The following is an 18,921-nucleotide window of genomic DNA, read 5'->3' on the forward strand; positions in this document are numbered from 1 at the left end:
AATTCAGAAAGAGACTAACTAGGGAGGAGGGAAGAGCCAGAGCTCAGAGGAGCTGAGTTGACCTGGCCGAGAAGAGAGTGAGGGCCAAGTGGCTAGTAATGGAGCAAGCAGAACTGCTTTCCAAAGCTGCTAGGGATCTAGCAAGCAGCCATCCAGTTTGGAGCAGGAAAGCAGACAGCTCGAGGAGGAAGACGTCTGGTGAAGATAGACAGATACTGAGAGCTTGAAAAAGAATTGAGAATAGGATGAAGGCAAGTCATGCCAAAAAAGAAAAGAAAGACAATTAGACCCTCTAGGAAAAACAACAAAAAGTGTACACAAAATAATGGTCCAAAAATGAAGCAAACAAAATGTATCATGATTTTAAACAATTAATGGAATATAATAATAATAACTTTTTTTATACTTAGAAAAGTGACACAGAGTTCACTCTCGTGCCAGGCATTGAACACTCCTGAGGATGTCATTTTAATGCAAAGCCATTCACTGGTTTTTAACTTTTCAATTCAAACTGCAGACATAGCATCCAACACTCGGTCGCGTTGTCAGGACAGAATGCAAATGTTACCAACCTTGATGTTGTGAAAGTGTAGCTAATAGATATTATAATAAAGGAGGGAGGAAAGGATGGGGTGTAACTGTCTTTATCAGACAAAGTGGAGGATGAAATGAAATTACAGATAGTTGGTGTACAAGAAATCAAGAGATAAGCCCAGGATTTAAAGTTAGGAAAGTGGCTAATAGAAGGATTTAAAATAATAATGTAAATATCAAACATTAAGAGAAGAGGGAAAACTCAAGAAGAAATATAAAATATGAAGAGATCTATGACACGAGATTGAATTAGTAATCAAAAAACTTCCCACCAAAAAAAAAAGCCTAGGCCCAGATGGCTTCACTGGTGAATTCTACCAAATGTTTAAAGAAGTTACACCAATCCTTCACAAACTCTTCCAAAAAATAAAGTAGGAGGGAACACTTCCCAACTCATTCTATAAGACCAGTATTCCCTGATACCAAAACCAGACAGACATCACACACAAAAACTCACACGCCAATATCTCTTTTGAATATAGATACAAGAGCTCTTTTGAATACTAGCAAATCAAATCCAGTAACATATAAAAAAGATTATATGACCAAGTGGAATTTATCCCAGGAACGCAATGTTGATTTAACATATGAAAATCAATGTAATACACCATACTAATAGAATAAAGGACAAAAACTACACAATCATCTCAATCGACACAGAAAAAGCACTTGACAAAATCCAACACTCTTTCACATTAATACCACTCCACACGCCTGGAATCAAAGGAAATTTCCTCAACCTGATAAAGATCATCTATAAAAAGCCCACAGTTAACATCATACTTAATGGTAAAAGACTGACTATTCCCCCCTAAGATCAGGAGTAAGACAAGGATAGCCATTCTCACCAATTCTACTCAATATTGTGCTGGAAGTTCTATCCAGGGCAATTAGGTAAGGCAAAAAAAAAAAAGGCATCTAGATTGGAAAAGAAGTCAAACTATCTCTCTTCACAAATAGCGTGATCTTCTATATAGAAAATCCTAAGGAATCCACGCACACACACACATTAGAACTAATAAACGAGTTCAACAAGGCTGCAGGGGGGATACAAAATCAATATACAAAAATCAGTTGTATGTCTATATACTAGCAATGAACAATTTGAAAATAAAATTGGGAAAACATTTCCATTTACAACAGCATCAAAAACTGAAGACTACAAAATATCATTGAAAGAAATTAAAGAAGACAAAGAAATGTTAAATGGACTGGAAGATTTAATACTGCTAAGATGGCGACGCCTCAGATTGGTACACACTTTCAACATAATCCCTATCAGAGACCTAAATGTAAGAGCTAAGGCTAGAAAATCCTAGAAGAAAACATGGGAGTAAATCTTTGTGATCTTGGATTAAGCAATGGGTTCTTAGATATAATACCAAAAGCATAGTGACAAAAGAAAAAATAGATTAATTGGACTTTGTCAACATTTAAAACTTTTGTGATTCAAAGGACACCATCAAGAAAATGAAAAGACAACCCACAGAGTGGAAGAAAATATTCGCAAATTACATATACCGTAAGTATCTAGTATCCAAAATATATAGAGAATTCTTACACCTCAACAATAAACAAGCAGTCCAATTTAAAAACACAAATGACTTATATAGACTTGTCTCCAAAGAATATCTGTAAATGACCAATAAGCTCATGAAAGGTGCTCAAAGTCATTAGTTATTAGGCCAACATAAGTCAAAACTACAATCAGAAACCACTTCACATCCCCTAGGCTGACTATAAGAAAAAAGACAGACAAATAACAAGTGTTGATGAAGATGTGGAGAAATTAGTAATTGCCAGAGGTTGGGAGGAGGGAAGAATGAGGGCAGAGTGCTATGGGATACGGGGTTTCTTTTGAGGGGGGCACGAAAATGTTCTGGATTTAGAGAATTGTGCACACTGGATTTGGTTGCACAACTTTGTGAATGTACTAAAAAACCAGTGAATTGGACATTTTAACAGGGTGAACTTTATGGTATGTGAATTCCAGCTCAATAAAGCAGTTACAAAATTAAAAGAGAGAGGAGGGCAAAGAGGAAAGAGTGGGTAGGTGAGCTAAATCCTTATCTTCCTACTTAGGAGTCAAAAGATATTGCCCAAAATTGATAAATGAAACAGTAGAGGTATAATCATAGAGCAGCACAGGAAATTCCAGAAGAATTAAAGCAAGGGCCAGCTAAAGTCCCTTTTGGGAAAGGGCTGGAGTGAGAAGGCTGCTTTTCAACATCATCTCTCTTCTACTTTTATATTTGTTCCTGTGTGTGTGTGTTGCTTTGACATAAAGTTTTTAAAAAATTCTTAAAAATGCAAGCATTTTTTCAAAGCTCCTGGAGATGGATGCTAGGGAGAGGGAAGCTCTGAAAGGTGCTCATGGGACCCTGAGATGGAGCTTCTGGACCAAGCTTCTTCCAGGAAACTGTCCTCCCGCTGAAATCTTGTCTCGGCTCCACGCCTGCTGCTCCTCGCTGCCTCCTGCTGTGGTCAGATGACCCTGTCTGGCTCCAGCAAGGGTAACAACTGGTACAGATTTTTCTCAACCAGCTGAGAGATCAGAGAGTGACACTGTCAAAAAAGGAGCAGTGAAAAGAATTAACTGTAAAATTAATTAAATGTCATGCACTCAAAACTGCAGGAAGATTGGAACAAGAAAACGGCTACAGCTTCAACAGTCAGCACAACTACATTTTTTATTACTCAACTTTCACATACCTCCTCAACGTGTCCCCCAGGTGTGCCGAGAAATTGGGAGTTCATGCTGTCATCAGTGGTCTCTATGGCTTTAATTCCAAATCACTCTTCTTCTGAGTTGAATCTGCTGTTTAGCTAACACACAGCTCTGAGAGCTCTCCGTTCGATCCAGTACTCAGAAAATTAAAAATAAACAAAACAGTGTGTAAGGTAATTTTGTCCCAGATCTTTCCCTCCAAGTCATGAACATAATAGATTTGACTTTTTACATCGTGTGCCCCCCTAAGAAGCATAAAGGAAAGGTTACACTGTCAGGCAGCTAGAAAAGAGTTTAATTAATCCCAAAGTGTGTGCTTCATTTGGAAAGTGCATCACAAAAGAATCCTGTGTTTACTGAACTAGATCCTTAGGGCCATTATCCCTCCACCAATGGCGAGATTTTTCTGAGGGAGCCTCGTCCCTTGTGGTCTGGAAGGTACTGCCATTAAAAATAAGATCCACGCAGGGAACCAGAATTGAAGATGCTGAGGATGCAGGCACTTTCCCCTTGGCAGAGGTAATTGGCGTCCTGGCATTTATGGAAAGATGTCTGTAGACTTCCCTCTCCCGGGCTGATGGTGCCATCCAGCTTTCCCCAGACCGTCCCCACAAAGGAGCGAGGGTGGTCGGTATTCCACACCCTCCTAGTCGGCTAGCCCTTTTGTGAAAGCAGATGTTGTGCTGCCTTAGCAGATGTGCTAGGACTAATCAGAAACCACTTGCCTAAAACAAAAAATGTAGTTGTGCTTTAATTCAGCATTACTTTGATCAATTAGATGAGTGATTTTTTTTAAAAGGTGAGGACGCTGCAACATGGATGAAGCTTGAAGACATGATGCTAAGCGAAATGCTCCAGTTACAAAAGGACAAATCCTGTGTGATTCCACTCCTGTGAGGTACTTAGAGGAGTCAGATTCAGAGACAGAAAGCAGAACGGAGGTGCCAGCGGCTGGGGGTAGAGAGTGGAATGGGGAGTTAGTGGTTAATGGGACAGAATTTCATTTGGGGAAGATGAAAAAGTTCTGGAGATGGATGGTGGTGATGGCGCACAACAATGTGAATGTACTTAATGCCATCAAACTGTGCACTTAAAAATGGTTAAAATGGTAAATTTTATGTGTATATACTTTACTAAAATTTTTAAAAATTAATTTTTAAAAAAACTGAGGGCTTATTTTATTAAAAAGTAACATGAAGTTGTGCCTTGTTGTAGGTGTTAGCATTATGCTGATTTCAGAGACGGCTTAGAAGCCCAGGGCAGGGGTCCCTCAGTGGGCATCTGAGGGCAAACCCAGCCTCTTCTGGAGACTGGGAGGGGGGAAGCTTGCCCTGCTCATAAGTAATGACTGCGGTTTTCTGGCAAACATTAAGGAGGAAGGAACTAAAAATACTTATTGGCCACTCTGCCAAAACTCCGCAGCGCTCAGAACGTACCAGGCCAACATGTTGAAGCACTTTCAGAGTGAGAAGGATCAGACTAAACATCAAGGTCAGAGTCGTCTCACGCCTTCCTCTTGCCTCTCCCTGATGCTGGCGCATGGGAGGAGGGACCAGGCGCCCAGCACTGCCCCAGACAGCCATCCAGCCACTGCCAGGGAGAGAGCTGCAGCAGGAGGAACTGCTGGGGTCCCCAGGCCTGTGGGCCACAGAGTCACCGCCCCCACCCAGCTGCAGGGCTCACCAAGCCCTGCCAGGCGGTGCCTTTTCCGCTGCCAACTCTCGGAAGCTAAGACAGAAAGAGCAACATAGACATTTCCCTGACGCTTCCTCCCAAGTTGCTGGAGGCAAAGCCCCAGACACTTGCGGAGAGGGCAGGAGAGAAAGAGAAACAGGTGTGGTGAGAAGCAGCCCAGATGGAGGATAGTCCTCCAGACCCGTGCTTCTCAAACTCTTCATGTGCACGTGAATCGCCGGAATCGCCGGACAGCTGGCTAAAATGCAGGTGCTTATTTAGCCAGTCTGGGTGGGGCCAGAGATTCTGCGTTTCTCACAAGTGCCCAGGTGTGTCATTGCTCCTGGCCCGTGGAACAGCAGCAAAACAAAAACCCACCAGGCACAGAGAGCAAACAGGGATGGGGGTTGGAGGTGAGGCTAGTGGCACCAGGCTACTCAGGTGTAGCCAGGCGTGGAGGGTGGAGAACATTTTTGGAGCCGATGGACCGTGATTTTGTATCTGCCACATGGGAGAATTTTACTCATTGTAAGCACAACCCAGAACCCCCTGTGGGTTTGAGGCGGGGTGCAGGCATCCGCTAACCACTAGGGGGAAGTGTGTCGACGCAGAAAGGGTACATGCTGACCCAAATGGTAAACCAGGGAGTCTGATTCACTAGGGTTCAAGTTCCAGATGTTCCACATCAGCCATGTGACCTTGGTCAAGTCCTTCTGAGCCTCAGTTTCCTTATTTGTAAAGTGGGACTAATAATGGTACCTTTCTATGGGGAACAGAATAACGGCCCCCAAATCAGTACATATCCCCAGAACCTGGGACTACACGACCTTATGTGGCAAAAGGGTCCTAGCAGATGAGATTAAATTAAAGATCTTGAGTTAGAGAGATTATCCTGGATTATCCAGGTGACCCAATGTAATCACAAGAGTCTTTATAAGAGGGAGATAGGAGGATCAGAGTCAGAAAAGGAGGAGTGATGACAAAAGCAGAGGGAGAGAGGGAGATTTGAAGACGCTATGTTCCTGGCTTGGAAGACAGAGGAAGGGGCCACAAGCCAAAGAATGGAGGGTAGTTTCTAGGAGCTGGAAAAAGCAAGGAAATAGATGTCCCCCAAAGCCTCTGGAAGGAACATAAGTGTGCCCACACCTTAATTTTAACCCCATATGACCTGTTTCCTCCAGAACTGTAAGATTATAAATTTGTGTTGTTTTAGGCCACTAACTCTATGGTAGTTTGTTACAGCAGTCATCAGAAAGACATACACTTTCCCACAGGATGGTAGTAAAGATGAATGAAACACTGAGTGTGGCTCCCAGCACAGAGTCCGGCATCCTGTAAGCTGCACAGTTAGCAGGGCACACAGCAGGGACATGCACGCTTTGTTGCTGTTGTTGGCATAGTTGCAGCCCTATCAGGTGGCAACCCCCACCCTCACCCTGTGCCAGGAACACTGAACGTTTCTGGGACCGACCCCCATCACCAGATGATGACCACGGACTTCCTGCTTCCAAGGACTTCTGATGACTCTGAGGTCAGACAAGCTTGGGGGAGGGGTACCCCAAAGTGAAGATTTAGAATCTCTGAAGAAGCACATAGAGGACATCACTCCTGAGGATTCCCGCCGGACCATGCATTTTCCTGTCTCTGAGAATTAAAGTCCACTTTTTAAAAATCTCTATACCTCCACAACAACTTGACAGAGAAATGCCGTTTTAGAGGCTAGTGGGAAAGAGTGTCAAATGGATGATCTGCAGCCGGGCTTCAGCTTGATGCACAATGGAACAGACGGGGAACCCAGCCTCCCAGGAAGGACTTGCTGATAGAGACGGCGGCTGCAGAGTCCTAACTCTGACTGAGATCTCGCTCAGCTCCAAGATTACCAAACCTGGACCCGAGCCAGGGCATAATGTATTATAACTATAGAGTAAGTTATTCAAATTATGATCATTTCAGGAACCATTTTTTATGAGAAAATAAATTTTAAATAATAGCATTTTAAACTTTTTATGGTTACATTTGTCATGTGACCTGGGACAAGGTATATTTTTGCACTAAAATGGGACATGTTAATTATCTCCTAAGTAACACTCACTCAGTAACAACGTTAGCAGGATGAAAGGACAGCCTGAACCAGACAGCTATTCCTTCCACCTGAGACACGTGAACACACACACACACACACACACACACACACACACACACAAAGGATAAAGGTAGGACAATTCGGCCCATGGGTCAATGAAAGGTCTCTAGAGGGCAGAGCAAGATTGCAAACAGAGCAGTAGATTTAATTCAGGCCCAGCAAACATAGTAGTTTGTGTGTGTGCGCATGTGTGTGTGCATGTGCATCTGTGCTTTGCACGTTTGCTTAGCAATTGAACAATCAAATAGTTTTTAACTTTGGCCATATGCTTCCCTAAACTGAAAATGGAAAGAACCTTCTATCAGCAATGATTCTCCACCTCGCTCTCCAGAATCCCATGGGAGCCCAGAGGGTCTGAGCTGACCTAGGTCTATGCAGATTATGGGGGGTCAGGTGGCAGACAGTTGGATTATGGAGGTTTCCTGGCAAGAAGACCATGACACTAGACATAGGAGGTCTACACAGACTCTCTTGTCCCTAGGGGGAGGGACGAGAGGCTTATAAATAATAATAATGCTTTGCATAGCGCTTTACAGTTTGCAACTCCTTTTCCATACACTATGTCACCTGCCTGGGACTAGCTGTATAATTTGTGGGGCTGGTATAAGATGAAAATGTAGGCCCCCATTTAAAAATTTTTAGGAGTTTCAAGACAGCAACAGCAGAGCATTAAGCCAAGCCCGGGCCCTGTGTCATTGCCTCTGTCACCAGCCTGTGAGACTGGCCCTGCTCCTGCTCGACGTGCAGAACTGACCATTGAAGCACATGCACCAATCACTGCCCCCATGCCCGAAGACTGCCCCCACCCCCTCCACCTCCTACCTTTCCACCTCTCCTCAGGGCTTTCAGCAGCAAATTACAAACACCCAATGCAAACTGGCTTAAACAATAAAGCAAGGTATTGGATCACGTGACTGGAGGTCAAGAGAAAGGATTGGCTTCCCGACCTCCCTAATCCACTGGCTCTGGCTCAGTTTCCATGCCATGCTCTGGGTTCTGCCTTCCTGGGCAGTGACATCATCCTCAGGATGGAAGCAAGAATGGCTGCAGCAGCTCTGGGCCCCACCAACCGTGTATAACAACGTCCCAAGGAAGAGAGACCACCTTCCTCCACGGCTCTCCCCTAAGAACAAGGACATTTCCTCCCCCGCAGCCCTCCACATATCTCCCCTTGTGAAACACTGAACAGATTTATAAACCCACCCTGGGACCAATCCCTGCACAGAGGAATGCCTTGCACTGACCCAACCTTGGATTCTTTGACCAAAAATTAGCAAGGGTAGGGGAAGTGGAATTACCTTGACTGGCCTCAGGAACCCCTTTGCCACTCAGCTGAGGTCCAGCCCTCCCAATCACATTGCTGCTACCCTATGGAGGTTGTTGCAGAGACAACTCTGAATGACTGCTCCAATGCCCTGTCCACTCCCTTGGTGAAAGCGGCCATGGGTAGCCATGTTTTCTAGCATGTGACATTGACCTCTAGCTGTATTTGATTGGGCCACTGTACCCCGACCTGGGGACTGTCAATCCATTGACTACACATTGCCCTGTGTAGAAAGATGAGTTGAACTGGATTGTTGCTCTGGGAATTTGAGGGAAGAAACTACAGGACTGAGAGAAGGGGACAGTTAATGTTCACAGTTGAAGTTTAAACATGACAACACAGAAGAGAGAAGATACAGTGGGCTTTGTGCAACGGAAGTGGTAAGGGGGAAGGAACCGTGGACAGGCAGAAGCTTTAGAGCAGAGAAAAGATGTTGACTAAAAGGTGAGAAGTGGGAGGGCAGGGAATAGAGAGGCCCTGAGTAGCCTGCGGACTCGAGTTAATACCAGAACACCAGAGTGAAGCCCACCCACTCCTGCTCCGGAGGTCCCCAGGGCAGCCCTGGATCCAGAACAGCCCCCTTGATGCTGTAACTCCTAGTCTGCACACCCACCTTTTCCTGGGTTCCTTGCTTGGGCATAGCCTTCTCCTCCCCCACCCCCAGCCTTTGAGCGTTTTTTTCCTTACAACCAGAAAAGCCCTGTCTCAAACAAGGGATCTTAGATTTAATTGCACTTTTCAGCTGAGTAGGAGCAGAGAAATAGAAGAAAACAGCCTTTCATTCATTCAACACATACTGGGAACTCTGTGCCCCAAGCCCCTCCGCCAGGCTTTGGGGATGCGACAATGAACTGCAGTCCCTGTCAAGGACCTCACAGTAGGGTTGGGGGAAGGGAGAAGAAGACAGGTAAACAAGTAATTATGCTGCGATGTGATGAGCATGATAGGGAGAGGAAGGAAATGATTGAAAGGGTCCCCAAACTCAGCCAGCTCAGAGGGAAGTGTCTCCAAAGCTTAAACCACATTCAAAATTGATGCTGTGAGTGAAGATGAGATGCAAATGTTTGATAATAAACAAGCATATGGCAAATTTGTTTCAGTTCCCCTCCCTACTGTTTCCCCTGGATCTGTAATCCTTCCACTTCCATGAAAAAGAATTAAAAACAAACAAACAAACAAGGTTTATCCTGAGAGCTTTGCACAGATTAGTTCTTACAGTGGTGAAGCCCACAAAAGTACAGCTCTAGTTACTGAGAACTGTGATCACTAAAGCGATATCCATGGTAACTGATCAGAAACATAGGAAATCTATCACACAGGAATCTCTGATGAAACAGAGTAATCAGAGTAGATGATACTGACTTATGAATCTAGTTATGGAATTTTATGAGAAAAAGAATTATACCTTCAGAGAGAACGAGGGGCTTCTCATCTCAACATAACATCCATCTGTGTCAGAATAAATAACCTCACCTTGATTCCAAGGAAACTGACCTTTTTCTCTGAAAATATCCAGGGATCTGAGACTCAAAAGCTGTGAGTGTGTTGGCAGTTTGGAAGGGTCAGAGAATGAGGAAAAAGGTGTGTATTTCTATGGGGAAGATTTAGCCACACTTTCCTGATCCACTTATCCCATGAGCATTCTATAAATCCACTGTAGATTCACAGATTAATATTTGATATTAAAAGGCTCGTTTAAGAAAGCACTAAGTCCTATGGGTGAGAAATCTTCTGGCCAGGCCTCTGAAGCAAGAAGGTCCAAGGAAATCTGCTCCAAACTTTGGAGACGGACCTTAGCTTAATTCTCAGAGGGATGTAATTACAGACTTTCTCCTCCTTGCCTCATTGGGACTTCGCTAACACACAAGATATGCTATTAACTTCTGAAAGAAATAGCACTACATAAATTATAAAGACTGAAATTTAATTTTTTTATTGCAATAGAGGAAAACAAGCCTGAGAAGATGGCCCTAAGGTCAGCTGAAGGGAACAGGAATTGATTTCTTCGTGAAATCATTGTTCAACAAACCCCCTGGACAGATGTGACCTGGCAAATGTCCACATCTGTATCAGAGAATCCAAACTGCCATCCTTTCATACTTAGAAAATAGATTAATAACATGGCAAGCCGTGATTGCATTAACAGTGTAACAGCTGCCTGTCTGAGGAATTGGAATGGGCAGTAGTATATGGAAGTTACATTTTCGGAGTCAATGAGTTTTGATAATTGAGTTTATCCCTTGCAATGAGTACAGTTCTAGGAAATCTAGATAAAAGCGTTATGGGCTTTGTTTGCTTAAGTGTTTCCTGAGCAAGGACCATTAGCTTCGTATGACTTTTTTGGACATTTTTTTGTCATTACTTCCTGGATAGGATTTTCAGTGGTGCTCTCCAGCATCATTTCCATTCCACAGAAGCCTTTTTTAAATAATATATGGAAAAACAAACAAACCACACAGAAAAAAGTGGCAGCTCTGCTTGGTGGATGGCTGAGAGGGGTTGACCCTTTTCCCTTGTCATCATTCACCATTACACACAGGATCCCGAGGGAGGGTCCCGGGGAGCATATTTGAAAACTACTACATGATCCACAACAAACCTCCATGTCTCTTTCCTAGTTCATAGAACATCACTGGAGCTTCGGGGAAGAGTTGGACTTGGGTCAGCCTTGGTTTGGGTCTGTATGGGAGGAGGTGGGACTTTCCAGGAGGAGAATGCAGTAAAGGCAATGGGGCAGGGATGGGAGGGCATCTGGGATGGGAGGAGCCTGGAGTCAACCAGATAGGGTGGACCGGGGGTTCCATTACGGAAGAAAGAAGAAAGATTGGGAACGTGGGATGGGACAAGGACATAGAAGGTCTTGAACATAAAACTAAGAAATTTGGCCTTTGTCTTGTGTCGCTGGGCTCTGTGACTAGTTAATTGAATCGTAGTTTGCTAGGGCTGCCAAAACGAAGTGCTACAGACTGCGTGGCTTGCACAACAGAAATTTATTTCCCCACAGTTCTGGAAGCTACAAGTCCAAGATCAAGGGGTTGGCAGGTTGACTTCTTCTGAGGCCCCTGTCCTGGCCTTGCAGACGGCCATCTTCTCCTTGTGTTTTCACATGGTCTTCTCTCTGCGTGTCTGTGTCCTTATCTCCCCTTCTAATAAGGACACCAGTCATTTCGGATTAGGGCCCACCCCAATGACCTCATTTTAACTTAATTACCTCTTTAAAGACCCTATCTCAAATACAGTCACATTCTTAGGTGTTAGGGGTTAGAACTTCAACATATGAAGTTGAGGGGACACATTTCAGCCCATAACATTGAGATTTGTTATGTTATATATATATATATGTATGTATTTACATATACATATACACATTCAGGCTTTTAAAAAAAAATCATCTGGGGGCTGGCCCTGTGGCCGAGTGGTTAAGTTCGTGCGCTCCGCTGCAGGCGGCCCAGTGTTTTGGCGGTTCGAATCCTGGGCGCGGACATGGCAATGCTCATCAAACCACGCTGAGGCAGCGTCCCACATGCCACAACTAGAAGGGCCCACAACGAAGAATATACAACTATGTACCGGGGGGCTTTGGGGAGAAAAAGGAAAAAAATAAAATCTTTTAAAGAAAAAATCATCTGGTAATAGTACAAAATAAATTGGTTGGCTCCAGGCATAGTGCAGAAGTGGAGAGAGTAAGAATAGGGTGAAGCATGAAGACATGGGGCCGCTGCAGTGCTGTAAAATAACGCACATGCAATAAGCAAAGAGAATAAAAAGTGGTTGTAATTAAACGCTGGCTGGGATGGTGCAATCCATAAGTACCACAGGAGTTCAGGGAAAAAAGAGAAAATTGTGTAGAGGGCAGAGAGCGAGGCAGGGGGCTTGTGGAGGGGTTGTACCTCGAAGGGTGGGTAGGTTTGGGACAGAGGAATAGAGGGAGGGTCTGCATTCATAACGGGGTGATGGCGGGGGCCGGCCCGGTGGCGCAGTGGTTAAGTTCGCACGTTTGGCTTCTCGGCGGCCCGTGGTTCACTGGTTCGGATCCCGGGTGCGGACATGGCACCTCTTAGCAAAAAGCCATGCTGTGGTAGGCGTCCCACATGTAAAGTAGAGGAAGATGGGCATGGATGTTAGCTCAGGGCCAATCTTCCTCAGCAAGAAGAGGAGGATTGGCAGTAGTTAGCTCAGAGCTGACCTTCCTCAAAAAATAAAATAAAATAAAAATAAAGGGGTGAAGGCAGAACCACAAGGACAGGCTTTGCAGCTGGAGTTGCAGTTTGCAGACCTCCACATGTAAGGTCTGGACAAGACTGCCTTGCTGGGGTCTTCTCAGCCAAACTCATTAGCTTAGGAAGCCGCTGCTCAGAGTGTGATATTTAAATGTAGAGACTTTGCCCTTGTATCTTAATTGATCCTGAAGAAATGCTCAGGGGTAACGCTGAGAACCCCAATCCTCAAGAAGAGAACTTCCCTCCTTCAGTGATTTGATTTTTGTGCATTTTTATCTTGTTGGAATATACCAGGCAACCTCGCAAGGCCTCCAAAGCCCTCCCGGACATTCTCCAACATGAGTCCCCCCACCCCGCCGGAGGCTAAGGTAGGGTGCTCTCCCACGTGAACACGTCACAGGGAGCCTGACCTCCACCATGCTGTGTGTGTTTCAAGGGGACTGATCTTAAAAAAAGAAGTTTTAGACAAGCTTAAATAACAATCAGACTCCAGAGAACAATGAGAGAAGCCAAATATAAAAATACTAGCATATGCCAAAAAAAAAGAAAAGAGAAGAAAAATCAATTCACTTCCACAGATTACAACTGGAAATTCCCAGAGGGACAGGTAGATTTTGGAAGAGAAAAAGAGATTATATTTTATGGGAAGAGATACAATAACCATTCTCTTCCCATAAAGCAAGTGATGGAAGATTGTCTCTGCTCCATAGATACACACTGCACATTTTCGGGATAATACTAACAGGAAATCAATAGGATCTTTTATACGTGAAAAGACATTATCTCTCTGGAATCCCAGCACGGCTCACCGGGCTACAGGAGATCTTCACGAAAACTTGCCACTCACCATTAATCTTGGTCCTGGGACAGTAAGTAGCCTTTAAATCCAGATCTTTGTTTATTTTTAAATTATCCTCATTATTTACTTTTTTAGAAATAATCACATTCAAGGTTTCACCCTTCACTAGAGGCGAAGAGCCCTCACATAATGCTCATGACAAGTGTCTCCACGGTAGGCCAGATGCTCTCCAGAAAGCCCCTCCCGCCCACATGCTCGCCGGGTGGACAGCCGTATCATTAGCCACCAGAAGCTCTATCAGGGTGTACCTTGGCAGCTCTGACGAGCGCAGCAGGATTTATGGGATCTCTTGGTTTTTGCCTCCATTGATCTGAAATAGAACCAAAGTTAATATTAGCAAAAAACACTTTGTGCTGGGGTAATTTTCCCATGAAAGGTTTTGGCGACTGGTGGCTTTGAACATCTATTATACAAATGCTCTTGGCCGACCCCGGGTCATGAGTTTCATAAAACCCAAAAGACTGAATACCTTTGTCTCACCTCCCAGATGAGGATCTAACCACCAATCTGGTCAAACCTCATTTTTCCAAGAAACTAATTTAATTGTCACAGGTGTAGACCCCATTAGTATCAAGCTCGGATTTAGCACCGGCTCTGCCCTTGTGTTAGTGTCCTAGGGCTGCCCGAACAAAATACCAAAAACTGGATGGTTTAAAACAATGGAAATTTATTCTGTCAGAGTCTGGAGGCAAGATCTCCAAAATCCAGGTGTTGGCAGGGCCATGCTCTCCCTGAGGGCTCCAGGGGAGGATGCTTCCTTGCCTCTTCCAGCTCCACGTGACTCCCAACAATCCTTGGCGTCCCTTGGCTTGTAGCCGCATCACTCCAGCCATGTGGCCATCTTCTCCCTCTGTCTTCACAGGGTCTTCTCCCTATGTGTGTCTGTGTCCAGATTTCCCTTGTTCTAAATACACCAGTCACACTGGATTAGGGCCACCCTGATGACCTCATTTTAACTTGATTACATCTTTGAAGACCCTACTTTCAAATAAGGGCACACTGCGAGGTATTGGGGGTTAGGACTTTGCATCTTTTCTGGAGGACACAATTCAACCCATAACAGCCCTCAAGGAACTCACCTCTTGTTAACGCAGACTAGATAACTCTGAACACGACTAGGTTAAATCCAGGTTTCTCAACCTTGGCACAATTGACATTTTGTCCAGATAATTCTTTGTTGTGGGGAGTCGTCCTGTGCATTGTAGGATGTTTAGCAAGATCTCTGGCCTCTGCCAACCACAGATGCCGGTACACTCCTCCTCCCTCTTGTGACAACCAAAAATGTCTCCAGATATTGCCAAATGTCCCCAACTAGGGGCAATATTGCCCCTAGTTGAGAACTACTGGTTTGAGTCAAATGTAAGCCAAGCTTAAACACATATAAAGAGGTTAGATTGGTTATATATCAATCAAAAATTTGCTAAAAGAGATGGATGCTGAGCAATTCCCTAATGTCTGCATTCCTTCATTAATTTAACAAATATTTATTGAGCACCAACTATATGTTGGGTCTGATCTGGGCACTGTGGGAAAACCAGGAAACAAAAGAGATTTTAAAACCTCTGCCTTAAACATCAGACCTTTTACTGGGGAAGACTGAAAATAAACAAGGTAAATAAAATATATAGTATGTTAGTGATCCATGTGAATGAGAAAAGACTAAAGCAAGCAAGAGGACAGGAAGTGGTAGAGGACACTGCAATTTTCCAGAGTGGCCTGGGAAGGACTCACTGAGGTATAGGTGCATACCTAAGATGTGGGACAGGGGGTGAACCATGCAGATTTGGGGGGAAGAGCACTGCAGGCAGAGGAAACAGCAAGGGCAAAGGCCCTGAGGCAGGGACATCCCTGGGGTGTCTGAGGAACAGGAGGAGGCCTGTGCAGTTGGAGCAGAGCAGACAACAGGGAGACAGGTGGGTGATAAAGTCAGCAAGATGATGGCAGGGGACAGATGAGGCAGGGCATTCAGGTCCTTATAAAGACAGGCTGTCGCTGGGAATGATATGAGAAGCCAATGGAGATGTGTGCAGCGGGATGCTCCGTGGACCAGCGTTATGGGTGGTGTGAGATGTGGTGAGATTCTGAATGCATGTATTTGAAGGCAGAGGCAGTAAGATTTACCAATGTACCGAACATGTGCTATGAGAGAAAGAGGAGGTCTTTGGCTTTAGCAAATGGAGAGCTAGAGTTAGTGTGAAATGAGATGCGAAGTCTGCAGAAGGAGCAGGTTTTGAGGGAATATCAGAGGTGTTTTTTTCATTGCGGTAAAACACACATAACAAAATTTACCGTTTTAACCATTTTAAAGTGTACAGTTCTGTGGCATTTAATACATTTACACTGTTGTACAAGCATCACTGCCATCTATGTCCAGACCTTTTACGTCTTCTCCAACTGATACTCTGTATCATTAAATACTGCCCATCCCCAGCCCCTAGAAATCTACTTTGTCTCTATGAATTTGACCACTCTAGGAACCTCATACAAGAGGAGTCATACAGCTTTTGTCTTTCTGTGACTGGCTTATTTCACTTAGCATGATGTCCTAAGTTCATCCAAGTTGTAGCATGCCAAAATTACCTTTCTTTTCAAGGCTGAATAATATTCCATTATATGAATATACTACATTTTGTTTATTCATTCATCCATGTATGGACACTTGGGTTGCTTCCATCTTCTGGCTTTTGCAAATAAAGCTGCTATGAACGTGTGTGTGCAAATAACCGTGTGAGTCCCTGTTTTCAGGTCTTTTGGACACATACCTAGGAGTAGAATTACTGGATCCTATGGTAATTCTGTTTAAGTTTTTGAAGAACTGCCTTACCATTTTCCACAGTAGCTGTATCATTTTGCATTTCCATCAGCAATATACTAGGGTTCCAACTTCTCCACATCCTTGCCAAAACTTGTTATTTTCTGCTTGTTTATTTAAGAACAGCCATCCTAGTAGGTTTGAAGTGGTATCTTATTGTGATCAGAAGGTTAGTTTTGAACATGTTAAGTTTGAAATGCCCACTAGACAGTCAAGGAAAGCTAGCAGATAGGTAATTGGATATACAGGTCTGAATTTTAGGGGAGAGGTTAGGGAGACTAGACAAATTTGGGAGTCAGAGCCTCCTAAAAATGGTATTTAAAGCCATGAGACTGGCTGAAACCATCTAGGTCTGCACTGTCCAACACGCTAGCCACATTCAAGTACTCAACAGCCACATTTGACCAGTAGCTATTGTATTGGAGAGCACAGATACAGAACATTTCCATCACGGCAGAAAATTCCACTGGACTGCACTGGTCTAGGGAGTATGTAAGATATAAGAAAGAAGAGATCCAACCGCTGAGTCCCGGGCACTTCCACAATGAGATCTATAGTGGAGCTGTGTAAACCTGGGATGGCCAGATGCCCCTCTTTTCCGGGGATAATCCAGATTATGCCTATGGTCCTTTGCCTATTGTGCCTATGACTCCTTTCACTCTGAAAAGTGCTCCAGTTTGGGTGGCAATATGGTCACCCCACCTACACCCCACCTACTCTGAAGTAAGAATTACCAGGTGGCATCTCCTGTAAAGTGAGGGCGCAGAGCTTCAGCGACTCAGAATCCCCACCTGGGCCTGTCCACCATGTGCACATCTCAGTCGCTGGGAGCCAGCTAGAGGATTGGTTCCAGCGTGCTTCTCCCTCTGACTAAACCATCATGAAGAAGTCTGTGCACATCACATGAGCCTGTGCCTTTGATACTGGTAGGAAGCAGGTGCAAATTCCAGGCCCTGTCATCGGGGTCACGAGAGCAGGCATGTAGCCTCAGGTCTGCCTTCCTCTTCCCTTCACTGGTTCTTGTGCACTAAACAAAGGATGAGTTTAGACTGGTAAAGTCTTTGGCTGTGATATCTCCTGCTAGAGTTTCTGTCTCATTTACAGCCTACCCTGTGGGGACCATCTGCTTATTTACAGCAAATCTCACCTCACCTGTTGACATTTACACACACATGCCAAAACTAAGAGACAGTCTGAAGAGCAAGGGACATACAGATCTGGGGTGTTGCCATGTCGCTCCAGGCTCCTTACCAGGTGGGCTGGAATGTGGGAGAAATTCAGGAAGTTATGGATATACATTCCAAAATTCCCTGTGACATCTTCAGAATGAATGAAGCTCCCAGGCAAAAACAATAGCCCTTGTTTAATTCTGAAGTTCACATGCACGTTGGCACTGTTCTATCTCAACCTTTCATTTCCATGGAAACCATTTATGATGCCACAAAAAGAAGATTCTGACCAGAGTGAGAAAGGAGTAGTAGCAATAAAACTGGCTTTCAAATGAGCTTCTGGTGGAGGAAAAGATGGAAAAACCAAGGAGCTGTCCCCAGAGCTATTGCTAGGAAGAGTGATGCTCTTAAGATATCCAGGATGCGCACGGGTACCCCAAGCAGAGCCCGCTGACCCTGGGTTGATCCTGATGATCTGGCTGGCTGGTGGCCCATCCAAAAACTGCTTCACCTTTTTGTTTCGTTTTCTTTTCTTAAGAAAAAAGTGTGTTCTTCAGTCAATGGTAAAGGGCTCTCTGCTATAACTCAAGCACAGAGAGGGACAGGATGCAGGGAGCAGAAGTCACCCACAGTATTTGTTTCCTGGGCTCGCCATAACAAATGACCACAAACTGAGTGGCTTAAAAAAACAGAAATTGAGGGGCCGGCCCAGTGGCCGAGTGGTTAAGTTCGCGCGCTCCGCTGCAGGCGGCCCAGTGTTTCGTTGGTTCGAATCCTGGGTGCGGACATGGCACTGTTCATCAAACCACGCTGAGGCAGCGTCCCACATGCCACAACTAGAAGGACCCACAACGAAGAATATACAACTATGTACTGGGGGGCATTGGGGAGAAAAAGGAAAAAATAACATCTTAAAAAGAAAAAATTTATGAAAAAAAAAAAAAAAAAAAAAAAAACAGAAATTGAGGGGCCAGCCCAGTGGCACAGCGGTTAAGTTTGCGTGTTCTGCTTCGGCGGCCCTGGGTTCACAGGTTCGAATCCTGGGTGCAGACATGGCACCGCTTGGCAAGCCACACTGTGGTAAGCGTCCCATATATAAAAAAGTAGAGGAGGATGGGCACAGATGTTAGCACAAGGCCAGTCTTCCTCAGCAAAAAGACAAGGATTGGTAGCAGATGTTAGCTCAGGGCTAATCTTCCTTAAAAAAAAAAAAAAAAAACACGAGAAATTCATTGTCTCACAGTTCTGGAGGCGAGAAGTCTGAAATTGGGGTGTCAGCAGGGCCACACTTCCTCTGAGGGCTCTAGGGGAGAATGCTTCCTTGCCTCTGCCAGTTTCTGGTGGTTCCTGGAGTTCCTCAGCTTGTGGCAATATTACTCCAATCTCTTCCTCCATCTT

The 18,921-nt window shown here is 44.5% G+C and overlaps 1 long non-coding RNA gene across 1 annotated transcript; it reads right to left on the bottom strand.

The window, feature by feature from the left end:
* Positions 1-364: 364 nt before the first annotated feature.
* LOC111772463 (uncharacterized) lies at positions 365-17,743 on the bottom strand. Its single transcript, XR_002806346.2, has 4 exons — positions 17,606-17,743; positions 13,791-13,852; positions 3,307-3,459; positions 365-3,159 (listed from the first exon to the last, which is right to left on the bottom strand). It is a non-coding gene; the product is annotated as an uncharacterized lncRNA (long non-coding RNA).
* Positions 17,744-18,921: the final 1,178 nt, after the last annotated feature.

Source organism: Equus caballus, chromosome 2 (genome assembly GCF_041296265.1).
Source record: "Equus caballus isolate H_3958 breed thoroughbred chromosome 2, TB-T2T, whole genome shotgun sequence".
Lineage (NCBI taxonomy): Eukaryota > Metazoa > Chordata > Mammalia > Perissodactyla > Equidae > Equus > Equus caballus.